The 21,515-nt window shown below is 47.4% G+C and overlaps 1 protein-coding gene across 1 annotated transcript in view; it reads left to right on the top strand.

Annotated features, from left to right (window-relative positions):
- Window positions 1-21,515, top strand: part of VPS33B (VPS33B late endosome and lysosome associated) — a 312,860-nt gene that overhangs the window by 110,208 nt on the left and 181,137 nt on the right. The gene's annotated exons all lie outside the window — the stretch shown is intronic.

The following is a 21,515-nucleotide window of genomic DNA, read 5'->3' as shown; positions in this document are numbered from 1 at the left end:
AATTAGAGGGTGAAAAGTATTACCGCCTTTGAGTAAATTGTAATATTTGTAAACTTAATTCTTTCCTATACTCACACCAACACTTTAACGATCTGGCTTAAATCCAGTGTGTGTTTTCTTCATATACTATTTTGTTTGTCTTGAAACCCTTTCATGCATAATCATTTTTAATATTTTTGTGTATTATTTATAATCTTTTTGTTTTCATATTGTTTGAGTTGTGGTATGCATGCCAATGCAAAGTGTCTTCAGTGTAGCTGAGTACACACTCCCGTGTGGCACAGTAATGCATCAGTGCATCAGACATTGTGTATTGGTGTCATCACACGTGTGTGTGTGTATACGTGTGACCTTACATCTTTGAAGGATGTTGTTGAACTCTGGCACGGATGCCCACACCATGCCAGCAATTTAGCATATTCTGGTAATTTTTGTTACATGATGCAAAGAAGGAAGTAGCAGGATTTAACAAGGAGGGCTACAGCGACAGTGGAAGGTTTGGTCTGCATAACAATGGAAAAGTCCTTGGATAGCCACGAGCATCGCCAAGTAATTAGGGTTTTAGAAAACATAGCATTTAAAGAAGGCGCTTGGGACTGACCAGATGGAACAAAATCAAAGTATGACTCCTTACACTTTTAGGTTAGAACTGTCTTTAAAAAGAGAGCACAAGTAAGAGAAGATTGCTTGGCAATGTGTTATGGTAGCCCTCTTCACTTGCAGTGTTGCAGGCCTATGGGTTCCGCCCCTTCTTTGATACTGTTTTGTTCCTCTTTTTGGCTCCTTTCCTCGTCTGAATCCCGTTTCTCTGTGCGTCTTTCTCTTGGTCATGCACCCCGTTTCCCCCGCACTTGCTCTTTCCCTGCTGCTCCTGTACCAGCGCCTGCTGTCGCGGATCCTGATATTCTCCTTTCCATTCCAGGCAGGTCTCTTGCTTCCACGCTCCGCAATCCTTGTGGATCCTGCTGGTTGCTGACCACTCTTGTTTTGTATCCCTAGATACCTTAAACCCTATCATTAGAAAGCCTTCTCATGAAGGACAGTTTTTTCCATGGAGGTCCAGGGTTTTTTCTTTTCCCCTTAAATATCAACTACAACAGAGTTTGGGGTTAGCTGGTTGTTCAGACACTGGTTAAGAGAAGATACTGCATGATGGGAAATACACCGGAACAAGGTAGGAGAGAACGCTGATGTTAATCTCGGCTGCGGTTTACTCTTACTAGGGCGTCCTCACCTACCCTCGTTTAGTTTCTGTGTCTTCCCCTGAGCAGGGGGACTCCTGAGGGTTGCAGTCCCCTCCAGGCCCAATAGGGAGGCAAGAGGTTGGCATCTACAGATTTACGAATACAGCTGTAACGTTTTGTTTTGTTTTTGCAGTAACCCTTTCACCGGTTTGTTTGATGTAAAGAGGGCCGCTATAACATCTTTAAGCCATAATGTTTTGCATTTCAGTAGCTTGTTATAACCTTGTTTTTTGTTTTCCTTCCTGACCATTTCAGAAAAGGGCAATCATTCTGTGCAATATGTCATGGATGTGATGGCACTAAACCTTTCGGTTATGGCATCCATATGATTGTACTTAGAAATACTGGAATCTTGGTTTCTTTTTACTACTTTGTGCTATTACTTAAGTACTTATTTCAAATGATAGTTTTATATCTGTGACTTGTAAGGGAATGGAAGGAGAACGACACACAGGTGGCATGTTTCTGGCTATAGACTTTTATTGGGGATAAAATAAAAGATAACACTATGCCTCACTCTAGTTCTAAGTGGGGGGTTCCCTGCTTCAACCAATACTAAGGAGTGTATCAGATGTCAGTCTAAAGCACCAAGTCCTGTGTCCAAAAACCTATTTTGAACCCTCAGTTGTGCCGCAGGTGCCTTTCATGCCGCCAGGTCTGCCCGGGCGGAATGAAAGGCACCCGCGAGCACAGCATGCCTGTAGCACCGGCATCCCCATTCCTGTTGAGCCCTGTGGGGCTGAAATGGGAATGGGGATCTACCGGCACCCGTGAAAGGGCAATTACAGGTCTGGCGGGGTCAGAATACCCCGGTAATTGCCCATTCGCGGGTGCCGGACTTTCATGCCGGTATGGAGGGCAGCCTTGCCTCTCCTACCGGCAAGGCTACCTCCAACCTCGTAATGAGGCCCAATGTCTCTTGGCAGCCTCCAAGACCCCGGTACCTTCTTGGCGTCTTCACAGCTTCTTCACCAGGGCTTTTCCCTTCTATGGAGGTGTTTGCGAGCTTCCCGGTCTCTGCCTGTTTTTCTTCTGCATGCGCCGCAACTCAGCAGCGTTCTCAACAAGGCATCCGCCATGTCTCATAAGCGTATGGCTGATGTCTTGCTGCTGCTCCTTCTTCCTTTGTGGGGTTCGACTGGCTTCCCCCCGGCTGACCCACTGTGGACCCCTGAATCTCCTGGTTCGCGCCCCCAACTGTGGTCTTCCCTTCTGAACGGCTTTGGCTCCACTCTCCTCGTGGTGCCTCCGTGTGCGATTCTCTTCCTCTGCTCAGTACAGTTCACAGATGTGCTCTTTATGCTTCATGGCCTCGTCCGCGTCTCATGACAGATCTTGAGGACTCCTAGTGAGTCAGTTGGTCTCTTCCTTGTCTCAGTACTCCCTACCTTACTAGTCTTAAGGAAACAGATAGGGACACTAGGGATGGTGTAGCAGGTGGTTAGTGAGGAAGGCTGGTTAGGATTAGGTGGGCTATGGGGATACAATATTTTCCCTAGATTTCCACTCATCCCATAGGGGGCTTCCCTCCCCATGAGATCCCCCGCTTTCCACCCCCAGGGGGACTATCGGGTAGCAGCCTCACCTGCCTGGCCTCATGGGAAGGGGCTCCTCCCAGGGGAGAAGTGACACCATCCAAGGATTTGTCACAGACTTTATTAAAGTATATATTTCTCAGTGTAATGGTGTGCAGATTTGCTTCAAATAAGTCTGTAGACTAATTGTACCTTTGTGTCGACCTTGCTCTGACCACTTTAACCTTCCTTTCTTGTCTGGTGTGTTCGCCCCATTAAGGTCAGTGATTGCAGTGTCCTCAACAGAGGTTGGTACAAAAACAGCCTTAACACTGGGGCTTCGGTAACCATCAGCAGTTGCGCCCCGGATAACACAGACTATCAGGGGGACGTAAACTAACAAACGCCTCTGGAAGTAGCCAGAAGTCGTGGTCCATTTTCACATCAGGGCTCCATTGACCCATAAGAAAGCACTGGGTCATTTGATTGAATTGGTGTCCTGAGAAAAGTTCCCATAGCACAAAATTATCTTGTCGTTTAGGTGTGAACAACCATTGTCAACCGCCAAAAGCTGGCACTCGGCAACAGTTCACCCAAAGTTGCGGGGTTGCTTGACGGTGCTCCTGCAAACACTAAAAGGCAGTTCTCTCTGCTCCAAGACTTAGCTAATTAAGTTACTTTTAATATGGTGCTAATACGTATGTGAAATGGTCCTGGTTGTGTGGACACCCCGATGGCCTACTGAAAACATAGATGCATTGTATTTCTGTTTCCAGACGTGCCTCCTGAGAGGTGTACCCTGGCTGCTTGACCCCAGTAACCCTATAGAATCCAAAACCTAGCTAGAGCAGGGTGTTTATTTTTTTTATTTTACAAGCTTTGTAATTTACCAACTTATATACAAGATACTTCTGAGCGCGACAAGCCTGGGGGAGTCTTTCAAACAGTTATTATAATTAACCACAATATTAACATACTACATTGACATCCTTCCCTCATCTGTCCTATGCATGTGGCAATCCTGTCATATTTCCATTGGGTCATATTTTGGCATTCATTAGACTCTGCTTTCTAAAAAACAAAAAAGATGTACAGAGGCTGACCGTTAGATGCTTCCTGCTTCAATGCCATTCCCCATGTCCAGAAAAGAAAAGCAGGTTGATGCACATGGGGGTCCATTCTGCTGCTGGCCTGACTCTCACGGTAAGGCTTCGAGCGCTTGGCTCGTTTGAACAAAGGATTGTATTCCTTCTGAAATCTGCAGTGAGACTGCCTTTGCATTTTGGGTTTTTTCCACATTCCGCCTCATAGTCTCTACTTTTGCCTTCCCTTCCCTCCCCTGTGTTCCTTCTCCTGTTCCCTTCCCTCGGCCCACCCCCCAGCCTGAGTGGGCACTAGGCCTTACTTCATTGCTTCTCCCAGGGCAGCCCCACTGCCCGTTGCAGCCCCCTTTGGCGAGCGACCCCGAGGGAAAGGACAGCCCCAGTGGAAGCAGCTCCAGATGGTGTCTGCCGGCGTCAGCCGGGGAAGAAAGAAGCCTGCAGCCGTCAACTGGCTGCTACCAACCAGATAGGTGTGGTGAGGTTCGGGGGCAGCAATCACTGCACTCCACTAATCTGACCCACCCCTCAAATGATTCCTAATGTGCGTACCACACCACTCTTTTAGCACCTCAGTTAATAGTATCTGCTTAGCCACCTCCCTTTCCCTAGGAAAGTCGCAGTGCATTGCTGTTGTATTTATAACTAGGCCTTTTTCCTTCTTTTAGGAAAGTCGAATCTGGGTGTTTTGTTTTGCATTGCTGCCGTGTTTATAGCTGGGCATTTTTCCTTCTCTAGATCTCTGCTAGGGCTACGGTTATACTTCTGTGTGTTTGTCCCCTGTCCGCTCCTCCTGTGTGCTCCCTACAGTGAGACACCCCACCCTGCGCTTTGTGCGCGTGCAGCAATGGGCTGTCTCTCTCCCTCTCTCTTTTGCTCCCTCCTCCCACTACCTTCCTCTGCGCACCATCTATGGTGCTTTCCGTCTTTTACTTCTTCTCTAACTGCTACTCAATCTCCTATCCTATCCCTCTCACTAAGCCTGGAAGGAGGAAGTTCAGAAGGACATCCTGGTCTCCAACCCAGGCCTCCCCATCGCTGATTCCTACACCAGGGTGTCCTCCAGACAGACTCTCACCGACATCCTCTCTCTCCTTTATCCTCCTCTCCCATTAATGGTGGCACCCGGTGGGAGGCCCTCTTGGACTGCTTCCAATTCTCTAAGACCATCATTAATGTGTATCTGAATTGCACCGTCTTGGTCCAGGGCCTTCAGCCCAATCTCCTCCTTTTCGATAGACGTCTCCTGCGTCTTAACAACTTCCTTCCTTCTCCTGCTACTCCAACTAGCACCTCTGTGGCTCCTCTACCACTTCCTGCCTCTGCCACCTCCCTCCTCTCTGGCTACTATGCCACCTCCTGCTACCACCTCTGGCCACTCCCAGGCCCCTCTACCACTTCCGCTTGGAATACCTCTAGGCTGTTCCCCACCCTGTAAGACTTTCAAATGTGGCAACCTGCTCCATGTCACTCCTGCTCTGCTATCAAACACTCCTCCGACATCTGCCACCTCCTCAACGAACTTGACCTGGATGTCCTCGCTCTCACCGAGACTTGGTTCACAGCCAGCTTTGTCACAAGTTTTGACAGTCTCCTCCCAGGTGGCTACAAGATCCTTTCCGAACCCAGAACCCAATGACCCAGAGGTGGAGTAGCTCTGAACTTTCCAGCGTGGGTCTCTGTTTCTGTCATTCCTACGCAGGCCTACTCCTCCTTTGAATGCCTGGTCTGCAGGCTCTCTATCTATCCTGGCCTCTTGCTCTGACTGTGGCCACCATCTACAGGCCACCTGGCCAGGTTGCCCTCTTCCTCTTCGAGTGGTCTGACTTCTCCTCTTCTCTCCTTGCCCCGACCTTTCAACTACTCCTCGAAGACCTCAACATTCACCTGGATGCTTCTAATCCCTCGTCTGGGCTCTTCTGCAACCTCTGCAACGCTCTTGCTCTTTCCATTCTACCCTGTGGCCTGACACACTCTGCCAGCCACACCTTGGATGTTCGCATCTCCTCAGACATCCCCCTCTATAACCCTCTCACCACTTCTCTCTCCTGGGCTGACAACCTTCTGCTCACCTCTCACCTGAAACTCTCTGTCCCTCTGGCTAAGCCCACCCCAGCTCTGCCACCCACCTACTCTGATAATTTTGGCCCATGAAGTGTGTGTCAGTGGATGCCTTTGCTGCTACCTTCTCTGCTCCTCCTACGCCTGTGGCTGACTCACACTCTGATACAGCCCTCTCTAACCTGCATCTTTCTATCTCCAACAACCTGGACATCCTTGCCCCTGTGATGAGAATCCACCTGCAGCCTACCTCCAAGTGCAACTCTCGGTATTACTCCGACCTCACCTCCCTGAAATGCAAGTGCATAGTGGCTGAGAGGAAGTAGAGGGCTTTGAGCCCTCCTCTGACAAACTGGCCTGCCGCCTGCTCCAAAGGCAATACAGACTCTCTGTCCTGTCCAAGAAGAGAATCCACACCCAAACTTGTGTATCTGTGGCCTCAAACAACAAAGCCAAACTCTTTCAAATCTGCAAGGAGCTGGCCAATACTTCTGCAGTCTCTGCCTCTACAGTTCCCTTCCTGCCCTCTGTACGACTCTCGCTTCTCACTTCACCAGTAAAACTCAGGACACCCTGTCCTCTCTCTCCTCTTCTTCTCCCTCTCCCTCTCTCGGGCCCCGCTCTGGCCACCTCTCCCTCTCTTCCTCCTTTCTCCTCCTCCTCTCCGACAACACCTGATGATGTTTCTAGACAGGTCTGATCTAAGAAAGTGTCATCCAAACAGGTGCTCCCCTGCTCCTCCAGAACCATTTATTTTCTTTATTTATTTGCATTTCTAAAGCGTGCGGGGCGGCCCTGGAGCATCGTGGTGCTGTTACAGAAAGCTTACTTGGTTGAATAAGAGTGGCAGCGTTGCATCTCTGTGGCTCTTGGTTACATTGAGCCTGATAGGAGACAGTTGATGGATACTTAGACATTGAAGTGGTGGGCGGAGTTGCTCTGAATCTGAAAGCACGGAGGTCTAGGGAGTTCCTTGCTACATAGCGGCAGGGAGAGACCGTCAGTATACTGTAGCCTGGTGTTGCTTGTGGCCTTGTTAGGTGAGATGGGTTGAGCTAAGTTAAATGCTTTGTTTTGAGTTCTTTGCGGAATGATAGGTGAGATGTCTTATTCCTAAGGTTTGTAGGAGGGCATTACAATGTTTGGGAGCCCAAAAGAGGAAGCTGAATCCTCCGGCTTTGTCCCTCTTGTAGGTGGGGACATTTAGTTGATTGGCATGTTGCGAGCATTTGGGTCCGCATGAGGAGGTCCTGCTTATTTCCTCTGAGAGGTATGCAGGGGCTGTGAGGGAGGGGCATTTATGGGTTATGGCTAAGGTTTTTGAACAGAATATGATCTTTGACTGGGAGCCAGTGGGCAGAGCGCCTGGCTTGGGAGATGTGCTCTCTTTTGGGAAGGCTCAGCGCTGTCCTGAGAGCATTGTTCTGAATGATCTGTCGTTTTTCCAGATTTTCTGCCGAGGTGCCTGCGAAGAGGATGTTACAATAGTCCAGCTTTGGCCCTATGGTGGCTCCGGCTATGGAGAGGCAGTTTTGCGTGGATAAGAAAGGTTTTACTGTGTTGTTCAATTTGATTGTGAGTGCCGCCGAGGAGGCAATGGCACTGACTTGGTGAGTCACGGAGAGGGTGGAATCAGTGTATGCCCTCAAGGTTTTTACTGCTGTTGAGACAGTGATTAGGGTGTTGTCTATGTTAAAGGAGCCGTAATTTTTGACAAGTTTGTTGAGTGTTTCCTTGGCACCTACCTTGAGGATTAAGTCTTGTCCCCGTTGAGGCAGAGTCCATTTGCTGCCATTCATGCTTGGATGCTGGCATAGGTTTTGCGCAGTGTTTCTGTGTCTTTTTCGTAGTCGCTCAGGAGTGGTACAAGGACCTGTGTGTCATCGGCATAGTTTGTGTAACCTATGCCGAGATTGTCCAGTTTGTTGAAAAGAGGTAGGGTGAAAATATTGTATAGGGGGGTGAGGTGCAGTAGCCCTGTGTGACTCCGCAGTGGATGGTGATAGGTGCCGCACATGCCTGGTCTGAGAACACCTTCATGGCTCTACCTTTGAGGAAGGAGGCGATCCATGCGGTAGCTTCAGGAGTGAATTGTGCTGAGTATGAGTTGTCTGCAGGGTATCTTGTGGTCTACAAGATCAAACGCTGCAAACAGGTTGAGGAGGAGTAGCAGAGCTGGCTTGCCTCGGTGCATTACATCCCCTAGTTGGTTTTTAAATCTAAGAGGGCCGATTCCGTCCCATGACCTGGGAGGAAGCCTGATTGCCTCTTGCCTAGGATGCTGTTGTCTTCCAGGAATTGTTGGATTTGTGTGAATACAGCTTTATCTAGGATTTTTAGTAGGAATGGTACAGTGGCGATAGGCCTGTAATTGTTAGGTGAGCCTGGGTCTAAGGATGTTTTTTTTAGGAGTGGGCGAACCCAGGCTTCTTTAAGGCATGGTGGGGCTAGGCTGGATGAGAAGGAGGCATTGATAAATGCTGTCAGGAATCGTGCTAGCCTGTCTACGTAGTACTGGATGAGGTTGGCCGGACAGATATCACCCTTGCAATTGGAGGGTTTTATGTGTTTAAAGAGGGCTAGTGCTTCAGTCTCTGAAACATCTCCAGTGGAGAAGCGTGTTTTGTCCTTGATGTGGGTGTTTTCGATTGGAGAGGTGGGCAAATGGGATTTAGGCAGGGCATTGAAGTGAGTCTTACTTTTACTTTGTAATATTTCTATTTTATTGAGCATGGCTGTTTGAATGCTCTCACACCAGGCTTGGTCTTTCACAACGTCTTGGGCGCTGGGGGCAGGCGTAGCTAGGTCCTTGAATATGGCAAACATTGCTTTGGCCTCTGATTAGTGTTCTTAATCCTTGTGTTGAAGGATGGAGATTTGGCAAGAGTGATGGCTTTTTAAATATTGGGTGGCACGTTTTTAATAGGATTCTAAGGTGGAGTTCTGAGGATCTGATTGCCACTTACTAAGCGCGATGCGCTGGAGGGTGCGTAATTCTTGGAGTTCTGCTGTGTACCAGGAATTGGCGTGCTTCTTTCCTTTTGCTTTTTTTCTTTCCAGAGGGGCAATGGAATATTTTTTTTTTCTAATCGTTAGATTATATAGATCTATTCTAGCCATGGGGTGTTGGAGAATGGTGGCTTTAGGGCGCAAGTCTCGAGGAATGGCAAGAGTTTGTCCTTAGTTAAGTTACGTGCGCTCCTAGCTAGAGTTGGTGGCAAAGGGGTGTTGGGTTTGGTGATTTTGCTAGCGTTGGGGATAGAGAAATGAATGAGGTGGTGGTCCGTCCATGGGTAAGGGGTGTTAGAGCTGATGTCAGCTGCATAGTTGTGGTCCGCTACCCAGTCTAGCATCCGTCCTTTGGCGTGAGGGAGGTTAGTGCCTCGTTGCAGGAATCCTAGGTTCTGAGGTGCTTTGGCAAGAGATTTGGCTTGTTTGTCTTTCGGATCTTTGAGGCCCAGATTTAGGTCACCCAGTAGTATGGATTTGGTAGTGGATTTGAGGTTCTCGTCTAGAAGATGGAGGAGGTTTTCTTGGAAGTCAAGTAGTGGGCCTGGCGGCCGATAGATGATGTGGATGGGAATTGTGCAGCTGTGCGAGAGGGCGAGTCTGACAGTCAGGGAGTCTGCGTTGCCCCCTAGTGGAGAGTTAATTTGTGTAACCGAGAGAGTTTCTTTTACTATGAGTGCTACTCCCCCTCCTTTAGAGAGCAGTCTGTCCTGCTGGAGAAGGGTGTAGCCTGGTGGAAGGGCTATGGAAATAGCAGGTCCAGCTGCTTTGTGCAGCCAAGATTCTGTGATGGCGAGAATGTCAAGTTCAAGGTTAGTTAGTAAGTCGCAGATTTCCGGGGCGTGAGCTGGGAGCGAGCGTGCATTAAAAAGTGCACATTGGAGTGAGGTGGGGAAGTTGGTGAGTTTGGTGAAGGGTGTCTTAGGTGGTAAGGATGGTGGTGGGCTATTGGTGGCGTGATGGGTGGTGAGCAAGTGGTTGGAGGGGGTAGCAGGGCGTATGTTGCTTCCGTACTTTAATAAGACTAAACATGAGCCATTGCGTAAAACTATACATAGAAATTATAAGGCACTTACCACAGACAATCTATCCGAATGTATGAACTCCCTTATGCACAATACCAATGAATTAGACCACCCTGACATACTTGTGGAAGAAAACAACACACAAATGACAAACTTATTGGATGATGTGGCTCCAATGAAATCCAAAACTATTAGGGAATCTGTGCATCAACAAAAATGGTTTACACCAGAGCTAACCAAATTAAAGGCTAGCAAAAGACGCGCAGAATGGACCTGGCTCAAAGATCAAAACTCAAATAATAAGGCCATTTGGAAACTACATGAGAAAGTATACAAATAAACAATCATGGATGCCAAGCGGACCTATTATAACGATCAAATTGAGTTAGCAGACAATGATACCAAGGAACTTTTTCGTCTTTTCAGGTCTTGGGAGAAACCAGAAGTTCTTAATCACACCATCATACCCACTGGAGAGGACTGTGTTAGAACACAGAAAGCTTTCGCACATAAACTGTTATGTGCTCAAGATAAAATTAGGAGAGAATTACAGAATCAAACCCGAAGTACAAATTCCCTCAACTCGGAGAATGTAGAAACAAAAACAAATGATTTGACCGATCACACATCACCTACAAATAAGGAACTGAAATCAACTTGTATAGGATTTAAATTCCCAGAGATCTCAGTCACCGGGATTGAAGATATTATGAGAGCTATGAACCCGACCAGTTGCCCGGGGGATCTCATACCTTCAAAGATAATTTTGGGCCATTTGGGCATTTTTGCTCCATTCCTATGCAGATTCGTGAATGCCTCTTTCAGACACTGCACGGTCCCACAGGCCATTAAAACAGTGGCAGTTACACCCCTTTTGAAAAAGGCAGGCCTAGACCCTAAAGATGCTACCAACTTTCAGCCGATTACAAACACATTATTCTTCTTGAAGTTGGTCGATAAGAGAGCCACAATCCACCTTCACCTTCATATTGAAAATACAGGTCGGCTACATGAAAGACAATCGGGCTTCCGTAGTTTTCACAGCACATAGAGCGCCCTGCTGGACCTCCAAACCCACATGTTAACTTTAGTGGAAAGGAGCAGACTGGGCCTGTTAATATTGTTAGATCTTAGTGCAGCCTTCGATCTTTTGGATCATAAGATACTACTGAATAGGATGCTAGAAACGGGCGGTCTGGCTACTGAGACTATAACTTGGGTTAGATCTTTTCTGGAGGGTAGAAGATCCAGGGTACATTGGGGAGACGCATTCTCTGAAGTAGAAACCATCATGTGTGGCAGGGAGCATGATTGTCACCCCTGCTCTTTAACATTTATATTGTTCCTCTCTGTAGAGACCTGCAAAAGTTGGGCTTCAGCTTTACAAATTACGCAGACGATTTCCAGCTGTCTCTGGAGCTCTCAGGAGATCACCAGGAAGATCAGTATAAACTAAATCTAGGTGTACCTTGTTTGCACATGCATTTTAGCCATATTTTTGATTTTTGAATCTAGGTGTACCTTGTTTGCACATGCATTTTAGCCATATTTTTGATTTTTGAATCTAGGTGTACCCTGTTTGCACATGCATTTTAGCCATATTTTTGATTTTTGAATCTAGGTGTACCTTGTTTGCACATGCATTTTAGCCATATTTTTGATTTTTGAATCTAGGTGTACCCTGTTTGCACATGCATTTTAGCCATATTTTTGATTTTTGAATCTAGGTGTACCTTCTTTGAACATGCATTTTAGCCATATTTTTGAATTTTGAATCTAGGTGTACCTTGTTTGCACATGCATTTTAGCCATATTTTTGATTTTTGAATCTAGGTGTACCTTGTTTGCACATGCATTTTAGCCATATTTTTGATTTTTGAATCTAGGTGTACCCTGTTTGCACATGCATTTTAGCCATATTTTTGCTTTTTGAATCTAGGTGTACCTTCTTTGAACATGCATTTTAGCCATATTTTTGAATTTTGAATCTAGGTGTACCTTGTTTGCACATGCATTTCAGCCCTACTGTTGAATTTGAACCTAGGTGTACCTTGTTGCACATGCATTTTAGCCCTAAGATGAATCCTAAATCTTGGTGAACTTGCTTGCTCATGCATTCTTAGCACAGACTTTAACCTGCTTCCAGCGTGCCTGTTTTAGCAGTGAGTGCTTAAGTTGCCCACACTAGCCCACCACTATGTATCTACAACTACTTTACACAGTTCTACTTAGAACCATCCTCCACCTGATTACCTCTTACAACCTGAACCTAGGTCAACCGCAAAATCAGCCACCTCTTGGTAACGTACCCCCGGAGCTAGCTAACATGCCCATTAAACCATGCAGCCTCCAACAGCGGAACTTTAGACTCTGCGCTAGACTCCCAAGAATTTATGACCCACTAGCAAATAGCCAACCTGCCACTATTCACAATACGCACACTCTGCTTACCGCCAACACCCCTTTACATACATTCAACACTGGCCAACACCGACTACAACTCTGTCGAATCTTTATAGACGCCCTTTCTAAATGCCAACACAAAGCCCAACCGCCCTCTGACCCACCCGCCCTTTCTGGAATAAAAGGCGCCCTATTAAACGCCCGCTCTATGGTAGCCCATGCCACCGAAATAGCGGACACAATCCAAAATGAGAAAATGGACTTCCTGGCCATCACAGAATCCTGGCTCCATCCTGCGGCAGGACCAGCCATTATGCTAGCCACCCCTGACAACTACACTCTTATACGCACGGATCGTACTATGTCTAGAGGTGGCGGCCTGGCTATAGTTGTCAAAAACAAACTAACTCTTAGAGTCTCCTCACCCCACAAAACCAACTCACGTGAATCCCTCACAGCTAAACTCACTATTGCTAACAATCAAACCATCATCATCCACCTGATATATCGCCCACCAGGCCCCTTAGGCTCGTTTGAGGAAGATCTCACGAACCTTTTATCTGATAATCTAAAACATTCCACTCAAAGCCTCATCCTAGGCGACTTCAACCTTGGTTTTAATGACCCACGTGACCTCAATGCCCTACAAATCAGCAACACCCTGGAGGAACTAGGATTCATCCAAAAGATCACAGCTCCCACACACATGAAAGGAAGGACCCTCGATTGGATTGCCGAACACAACTGCCCAATCACTACCGCATCTATAATGCCTCAGCTATGGTCCGACCACCACATGGTATCCTTTACCTTAGAAGCTACCACACCTATGAACAACAGTACCCTAGCCCCCACTGCACCCACTAGAAACAAAAAAATATCACCCCTGAAAATCTCATCCCCCTCATTCTCCCCACCTTAAATTCCATCTCAGATCAGTCTGACCCAGCCTCTATGGTAGAAACTTACAGTGAAGTGATGCTTGCCTCTCTGGACACTATTGCACCACTAAAAATCAGGAAGCGCAAACTCCGCCAACACCTAAATACCTGGTTCACACCCCTATTGAAAGACATCAGACAAAAGAAACGACTAAGCGATAAAACCTGGAGATTAGAACCCTCGGATACCAACAAAAACAACCTTAAGAAAATATCCGCCCTCTACAAAAAAGAAATCATCTTAGCGAAACAAACCTCCTACAACACTCGTATCACTCAAGCAAAATCCGACACAAAAGAACTGTTTGCCATCCTGAAGGAAGTAGAATCCCCCACCCAAGCTCCCGATTCCTGCCTTAAGGACAAGAACTGGTGCACAGGCATCCAAAACGCCCTTGCCAACAAGATATCCATGCTTCAAGCGAAGATCAATAACAAAAAAGCGTCCATAACTGCCCCAAATACTGTTAACAGAGGCCCCCCCATCCAAGACCACCACAAACCCACTACGACTCGGAAACCGCTGGACAACCCCTCCTTCCACTTTCACAAAGTCTCCACCAAAGAAGTCTAGAAAGTCATCCTCACCCTCAAACCTTCTAATTGCCAGGGTGACCCATGTCCAGCCCAAATTATAAAAGACGCCGCCCGCAAACTTTCACCTTTCATTACTAAACGCCTCTTTCACTTCAGGCGCCATACCCAATAACCTGAAGCATTCATGGGTCCTCCCCCTCCTAAAAAAGCAAACTTTGGACCCTTCCATTCCAACCAAATACCGCCCTATTACCACTGTGCCGTTCCTATTGAAAATCCTAGACAAAGTGGCCTACCAACAAATTCAACCCCACCTGGAACTAAACCACCTCCTAGGAGTCCGACAGTCCGGCTTCGGACCACAGCATGGCACCGAGACTGCACTCTTAGACCTTAAGGCACAAATAAACACACTTAGGTAATGGCACAACCTCACTCTTACTACTACTTGACCTGTCTGCGCATTTGATCTGGTAGACCATGCAATACTATGCAATCATCTGGTCACGGCAGCCTGCTTCTCCCAGGAAGCAGCCGCATGGATCCAGTCTTTCCTAGATAACAGGACAATGCGAGTCTTCTCTCCCCTAGCAGCCGCTGACCCTGCACCCATTACTTGCGGTGTACCCCAAGGATCTTGTGTATCGCCCACCCTTTATAATATTTTCACAAAGCCCCTTTTCGATGATCTAGACGGTCTTGGTATCACCTACACCAACTATGCAGACGATACTCAGATCCTCATCCCGTTGATGGGAGATTATGACAAGGATTTGGCCTTTGTGAACAGAGTCTACTTCATCATCCAGGCATGGATGGCCTCCCATGGTCTATGCCTGAATGATGACAAAACCGAACTCCTCATTCTAGGCACCTCTTCCAATATCAAAAAACTGGGCACCAAATACGACTCCTTCATAATCGATAACAACACCATCACTGTAGCTAAAGTAGTTAAAACCCTCGGTTTTTATATAGACTCCATGCTTACCTTTGGCAAACAAGTGAATTCCATGGCCTCAGCCACCTCTTACACCTGCAAGCTCATTAGAGCAGCCAAGCCCTTCCTTTCACCTAATAACTGCGTCACTATAGCAAGAGCACTAATCCTGTCGAAACTAGATTACTGCAACGCCCTCTACATAGGCAGTAATCAATACATCACCTCCAAAATTCAAACATTGCAAAATAACGCCCTGAGAGCCGCCCTAAACTTCCCTAAAAATGCCCACATATCAGACCTTAGGAGATCCACCAACTGGCTCTCTACTAAAGACAACATCCGCCTCAAAACAGCCTCCCTCACACATAAATGCCTTAACCAGGCAGCCCCACAATACCTGATAGATAGATTCACCAGACAGCCTCGCGCCAAAGCCAATTTTAACCTACTGCTAGTACCCAGATTTAAACATACTAAATCTGGCAGGAGCAGCTTCGCTGTCAAAGCGGCACAACTGTGGAACTCCTTTCCAATTGATCTAAGGGAAGATCTCCCTTACCAGCAATTCAGATCCAAACTTGTCCAATGGCTAAAAGACCATAATGTGTAACCTGACGCTCATGGCACTTGGGATCTCATGTATATTCTGTATATTTGTTCTGTTCTATTTATCTGTCACATCTGCATTTTTGTAAATGTACTGTACATACTTTTATGATTCTTTGACATTGCATGTCTGCAGCACTGTAACCATAAGCTGTATTTCATGATTACCTGCAACATGTAACCAAGTTGAACAACACTCTTTCTGCCCCTGCGCCCGAATACCCCCGGGTCTGGTTGCGCAATATAAATAAATAAATAAACAAACAAACAAACTAAACAAAGTCTATAAAGTGATTAAGAATTGGATGACTACAAACTGGCTATGCCTCAACGCCAGGAAAACGGAACTCATGATTAATGGGTCCAAAAAGTCTACAGAGGCACTAGTTCCTGCTTTTTCTAGTTTCCTGGCTGAGGACAGCCCTATTGAAGTAGTCGATAAGGTGAAAACCCTGGGTGCATACCTGGAGGCCTCCTTGGACGCAAGAGCTATTGAAAAGAATACCCAATACCATCTGCGAGTTTTGAGACAAGTCGCCCCATTAATCTCCAAAGAAAATCGAGCCAAGTTAGTAAGGGCTGTTATTTTGCCACGCTTGGACTACTGCAATGCCCTACTGGGGGGTGCTAGCAGAGAAGATGTCCTCAAATTGCAGAAAATCCAGAATACATCTGTGCGCATTATTTATGGCATGAAAAGGTATGAACCCACCTCTCTTGCCAGAAAGGAACTACACTGGTTACCCATATCGGCTAGGATCTCCTTTAAAATGCTGACCCTGTGGCATAAATGCATTATTGGGACAGCCCCAACCTACCTAAGGGATAAGATCACTACATACCAGCCCACAAAAAATCTTCGCTCCACCTCCACCCGACTTTTACAGGTGGCAAGGACTATGAGAGCTCGTGGAAATGGACTTTCTTTTCCAGTGCTTGCGTCCAAGGCATGGAATAATTTACCGTTGGCACTCAGAGAAGAAAGCAACCTCTTGGCTTTCCGAAAACTTCTGAAAAAGACACTTTTCATCTAATCTTCGTCTCAAACACACTGACCCTTTTCTGCTTGTGAAGGAGCGCTTAGATGCCTGAGGGCTTTGGCGCGATAGAAATGTTGTAACATAACATAACAAGTTCTGCTTAAGTTTGGGGGCAGCTGCAAAGTGTGATGAGCGCAGGCCTATCAGTTGGTTCCTCAGAAGGGTTGGCCTGGGACAAGTTAGGTGGTGGCGATGCACTGTACGACTTCTTCACCTGGACAGCCGGTCCGCAGTGGGGGGCTTCTGGCCGTGTGGAGTAGAGTGGTGGCGGAAGAATGAGGGCAGGAAAGGCGAGGGGGGAATGTCCTCCGAGTTGGGTGTTCTATGTGAGATGCCTGCAGTACCAGGGTAGCTGGGCCTGGGTTGCATGCTGCTGAGGCGCTGGATGGGCATTTGTGGTTCCCTAGGGGGAGTGCCTAAGGTAGGCTGATGTGCGCACTAGGGCCCTAGTGTGTGTTGCCTCTAGCGGTAGGTTAGGCTGAGCAACTTTCTGTTGTTTTGGAGCGGAGAAGTCAGCTAGGCTATACAGGGTGGCAATAGGCAATGTGACCTGGCAGGCTAAAACCGGGAGATAGTTCCCACTACAGATTAGCAGGCTATGCAGTGTGATACTTTCCCATACAGTCTGGTATGCTACGGCAGAGAAATAGTACCTAATACAGTTTAGGCTCCCTAGGCAGTACGATACGTTCCAGTACAGACTTGTAGGCTGAGGCAAAGACGTAGTACCAAATACAGTTTAAACATGCTAGGCAGTATGATACTTTCAGTACAAACTGGTAGGCTGAGGCAAAGTAGTAGTACCTAATACAGTTTAGGCTCGCTAGGCAGTGTGATACTTTCCAGTACAGATGGGTAGGCTGAGAGGCAGTGCTACTTTAGCAGAAGAACGATGTTGCGCTGCACACCACTTAATGTGGGGGCCGTGATCACGCAGCGGCATGCTATGAGGGGGTAATGACTAATTCTGGTGTAATAGCTGTTAGAATGCCTTGAAAATCCTCTCTGTGCAGATGCTCGCTGCCGGTGCAGCTGGCAAGTCACATTTGCTGAGATTGCGTTTAAGATCAGAAGGAGGTAAATCTCACATGAATGTACTCACTTGCCTTCATCGGTGGATGGTGGTAACTTTGCAGATGCCGGTATCAATAGGTGGGTGCGAGGAGGGGCAGCATTTCGGGCTCCACTGCTCCAGCGGCCCAGACAGGCACAGAAAGACCCTTATGATGAGGCCCTTGGGTAGTGCGACCGGCTTCCACCTGTCGGCGCTTATGATTGGCTAATAAGGAAATGGGCGGCCAATCAGAGCACAGATGCTAGGAACATGTAAACCTCTAGGCAAGGCGAAGAAAACACGGCGGCCATTGCTGAAATTGCTGTGATGCTCAAAATATAACGAGGAACAAAGTCAATCAGTCAGCCTTCGTCATTCTGCAGGATGCAGCTTTAGGAGGAAGTACCCTGTGTAGGCATCAGTGATTATGGCTTTCTGGGCATAATAAGCACAACGGGGTAGGGCATGCGTGCCCCAAGATCTCACCAGGTGGATGGTAGGTGTAGCTGAGGCTCGCTTCTCCTGGAATGAGGCACGGGCCCTGGCGGGAGAGGGCTCCTGCCCTCTCTACTGGATGCGGGAGCAGGAATGGAAGTATCCAGGGCACAGACAGGCATACTCGCTCTAGTCTTGGCTGATTTCTGGAATCACTCTTTTGCCACTGGATCATTCCCCTCTCTCCTCAATCACTCCCTTGTGCATCCCCTCCTTAAAAAGCCATCTGCTGATCCTACCTGTCCGGCAAACTATCGCCCAATCTCGATCACTCCTTTTCTGGGCATTCTCCTGGAAAAGCAGGCCATCTTCCAGCTTACTCTCCACACTGAATCTGTTGGCTGTCCCCATGACCATCAGTCTGGCTTCAGAGCTGCTAGAGGCACAGAAACTGCTATCCTGAACACCTGTGAAGACCTGCTCTCTAACCTTGATTCCAGCCGTATTACTGTCCTCATCCTCCTTGACTTTCCTCTGCTTTTGACACGGTCAATCAGGCCATCCTGATCAATCGATTCTGTGAGAACCTGGGCATCACAGATCTGGCCCTGGAGTGGCTGACCTCCTTCCTCCTGGACCGACCCTCCCAGGTCCAACTTGTATCCTTTCTCTCCACCACCTCTCTCTCCACATGTGTTGTTCCACAGGGATCTAACCTCTCACCCTGGCTCTTCAATGTCTACTTTGCCCCTTTGGCCCACCTGATCTCTACCTTCTCCTCTAACTTTCCGTGTTATGCGGATGACACTCGGCTCTCTTTCAGGCCCCTCTCTCGCTCATTCCTGACTGTGTAGCCCTGATTCAGTATTAGTGCCCCTATAAGGATCTCTGCCTTAATGCCAGTAAGACGGGGATCCTTCTCATTGGGACTCCTGCGCTCGCTTTCCCCCCTCTCACTCTGGCCGCCCTCCTTGGGCCCTCCCCCGTCGTCTTCCAGTGATGCAAAAAACCTTGGTGTCATCTTCGACTCCAATCTCTCCTTCTCTCCTCACATCACAGACCTTGCCAAGAAGGCCCACTACCAGATGCACCTCCTCAGAGTTATTCTTCCTTTTGTCACTTTCCCCCAGAAGCTCACTGTCTCTAGAGCCCTGGTTCTCTCCAGTCTGCACTCTTACAACAGCCTCTTTCTCAATCGGCCTTCCTCTACTCTTCGCCCTCTGCAACTAATGCAGAGTAGGACTGCAATACTTGTCCTTGGCCTCAAGCCCAGGAACCGTGGGCAGCACAGCAGCTTATCCGAAAGATATGAAGGGCCACGACCTCTGCATTTAAGTGGATAAAATAATAGTTTGTGTGTGTCCCCTCTCATGTTGGAAGAACCTGTGTGCACGTCTCTTCTTTTGCTTCCACCTGTGTTGTGTGCTAGAATAGGGGTCTGCAGTCTACGGCCCACAATGAGCACATCCCGTGACCCCTCACTCTGCTGGCTGAGGCTGATGAAAGTTGTAGTCCAAAACATCATGAGAGCCAGCAAAAGGTTAAATAACTGTGTGGTAGCAACTCGATATCTGCTGTGCAGATGCTCTCCTAGAAGCCTTCCTGTCCTCATTGTCTTCCCTGGACCTACGGTTGAATGTTCACTGCATACTTGGCTGGACACTCAGTAGCTTGCACCTACTCTGCCTCATTTCTGCCCATTCGTGGGATATCCTCTATAGCCCCCTACAGCTGCTCTCATTTGCGGGTTCATTCTTGCTGCTGTGGCTAATCATTTGTCTGCACCTGACCCACCTTTGACCTTCTTTCAGTGTCTGATGGCAGTGCTTCGTTATGTGATATCAGATGTGCCTCCTTCTTCGTTGGAATAATTCTGTCTTAGCTCCGTATTTGCCTCGGACTCTACTCACACTGTCCAGAGACCCGAATTATCCACTAGCTAGTTCCTTTTCTGACTACGAAACTCACCTGTGCGCCCAGGCTTCCTGGGCCATTTCTGCAGCAGCTACTGCCGGATCCTGGGACCACTATTCCGTTGCTGGTCATATCCTCTGGGGTCTCCTGGCTCTGAGTGAGGAATGTCCTCTGTGCTGTCCCACTCTGCAGCCATCCTTCTCTGGGCATCTGGTGCTGGAACCTGGGACCTTGGTCCTCTAGTGGGGTCCCTTAGACTCCCCAGGCTGATGGCGACTGCCTTCCTCATACATATGGCGTGTAAGCAATACGGTCCTGCTTTTCACCATAAGTGCGAGAGACAGCTATTGGGTTTGTCTTATTAAACTTTATGCACAACCGTTCTGTAACTCTCGAAACTCTCTAAAAGTGACCATAACCTTTACTTATAACCACTATTGTCTCTGTCCTACCTCGGGTCCTGACAATATTGCAATATTTGCAGCAATGCTTGTATTTCTGATACACTTCAATGCCTTTATGGTGCTAAATTCCTACAGTTAATTCCCAGAATTCCTTACACAGTATGTAGCGTTGTGCCCGAATGTGCCTTTTTAGTCCTATTGATTTTAGGGGTCAGATGAATCCTTGTTAGTTATGTTTTTAATACATGTCTGTGACATTCTATTATATAGTGTCTGTGAAATCCCTGCTATTTCCAATCAATGAACCTTATAAAGCGAATAGTATGCTGCTTAACGGCACTTGTCTCGTTCACTGGTTTTACGAGCCAGTTGGGGATTTTTGGACTAGTTACTGTTTCTACATATACTGTGCCCATTTTTAAAGTTCTGATTGAAACATTCTAGTTAAGAATGTTTATATATTTTCAGTATATATTGTGTTGTGTATTTTATTCTGTGCTCGTGTTGGACTAATTGTACTTCCACTCCCCTCCAAAGAGTGACGCTAGACTGCTCTGCCATGTAACCTTTGGAGTGATTTGGACTAATGTGGTAGACACCCTGAGCACACCCTACTGGATTGGTCGTCTGAACCCCTAACCAGAGGGGTTTTGAAAAACCTTCTTAATATCTCCCATCACACTTCAACTTCTCGCTTGAATCTGGCATCTTCCCCACCTACTTTAAGACAGCCACCATACTTCCAGCAACTGCGTCGATCTTAGCAGCCCTGCTTAACAATCAACCTGTCTCTCTGCTCCCCCACTGCTTCCATTAGTACAGAACATTCAAGATTCCTTCTCCCCCATCTGCTTGACTGAGAGAAGGGGGCGGGAACAAAAGAGAAGGGGAGGGGAACAAAAGGCCGAACTTTCAGGGACTACCTTCACCCACTTAAATTTGCAAAGTCAGCCTTTTGTTCCTGGCATTGAGACACCAATATGATTTTCCTTGAGCACCTGAAGCATGAAAGGTTAGTCTCATTGCATGTATGTTTTGGATGGGCCGCATGATTTGCTTTGGGTACACGGAGCATTAAAGTGAGGTACAGAGATGTATGTTATTGAGATGAGCCACATAATTATCTTTGGGCTCACATAGCATGAGCAGGTGTTTTACAATGACAGCCCTGGCATATATTGTTGCGAGGCATCTCACTATTTACTTTGGGCACTGACCGCACAGAACACTGCATTTAGAAGCAATGTGTAATGCTTGTGACGATCCTTCAGATGACATCACTTCT

This window comes from Ambystoma mexicanum, chromosome 11 (genome assembly GCF_040938575.1).
Source record: "Ambystoma mexicanum isolate Mex_15411 chromosome 11, UKY_AmexF1_1, whole genome shotgun sequence".
Taxonomy (NCBI): Eukaryota; Metazoa; Chordata; class Amphibia; order Caudata; family Ambystomatidae; genus Ambystoma; species Ambystoma mexicanum.
The sequence above is the reverse complement of the archived record's forward strand: the minus strand, read 5'-3'. Positions and strand labels throughout refer to the sequence as shown.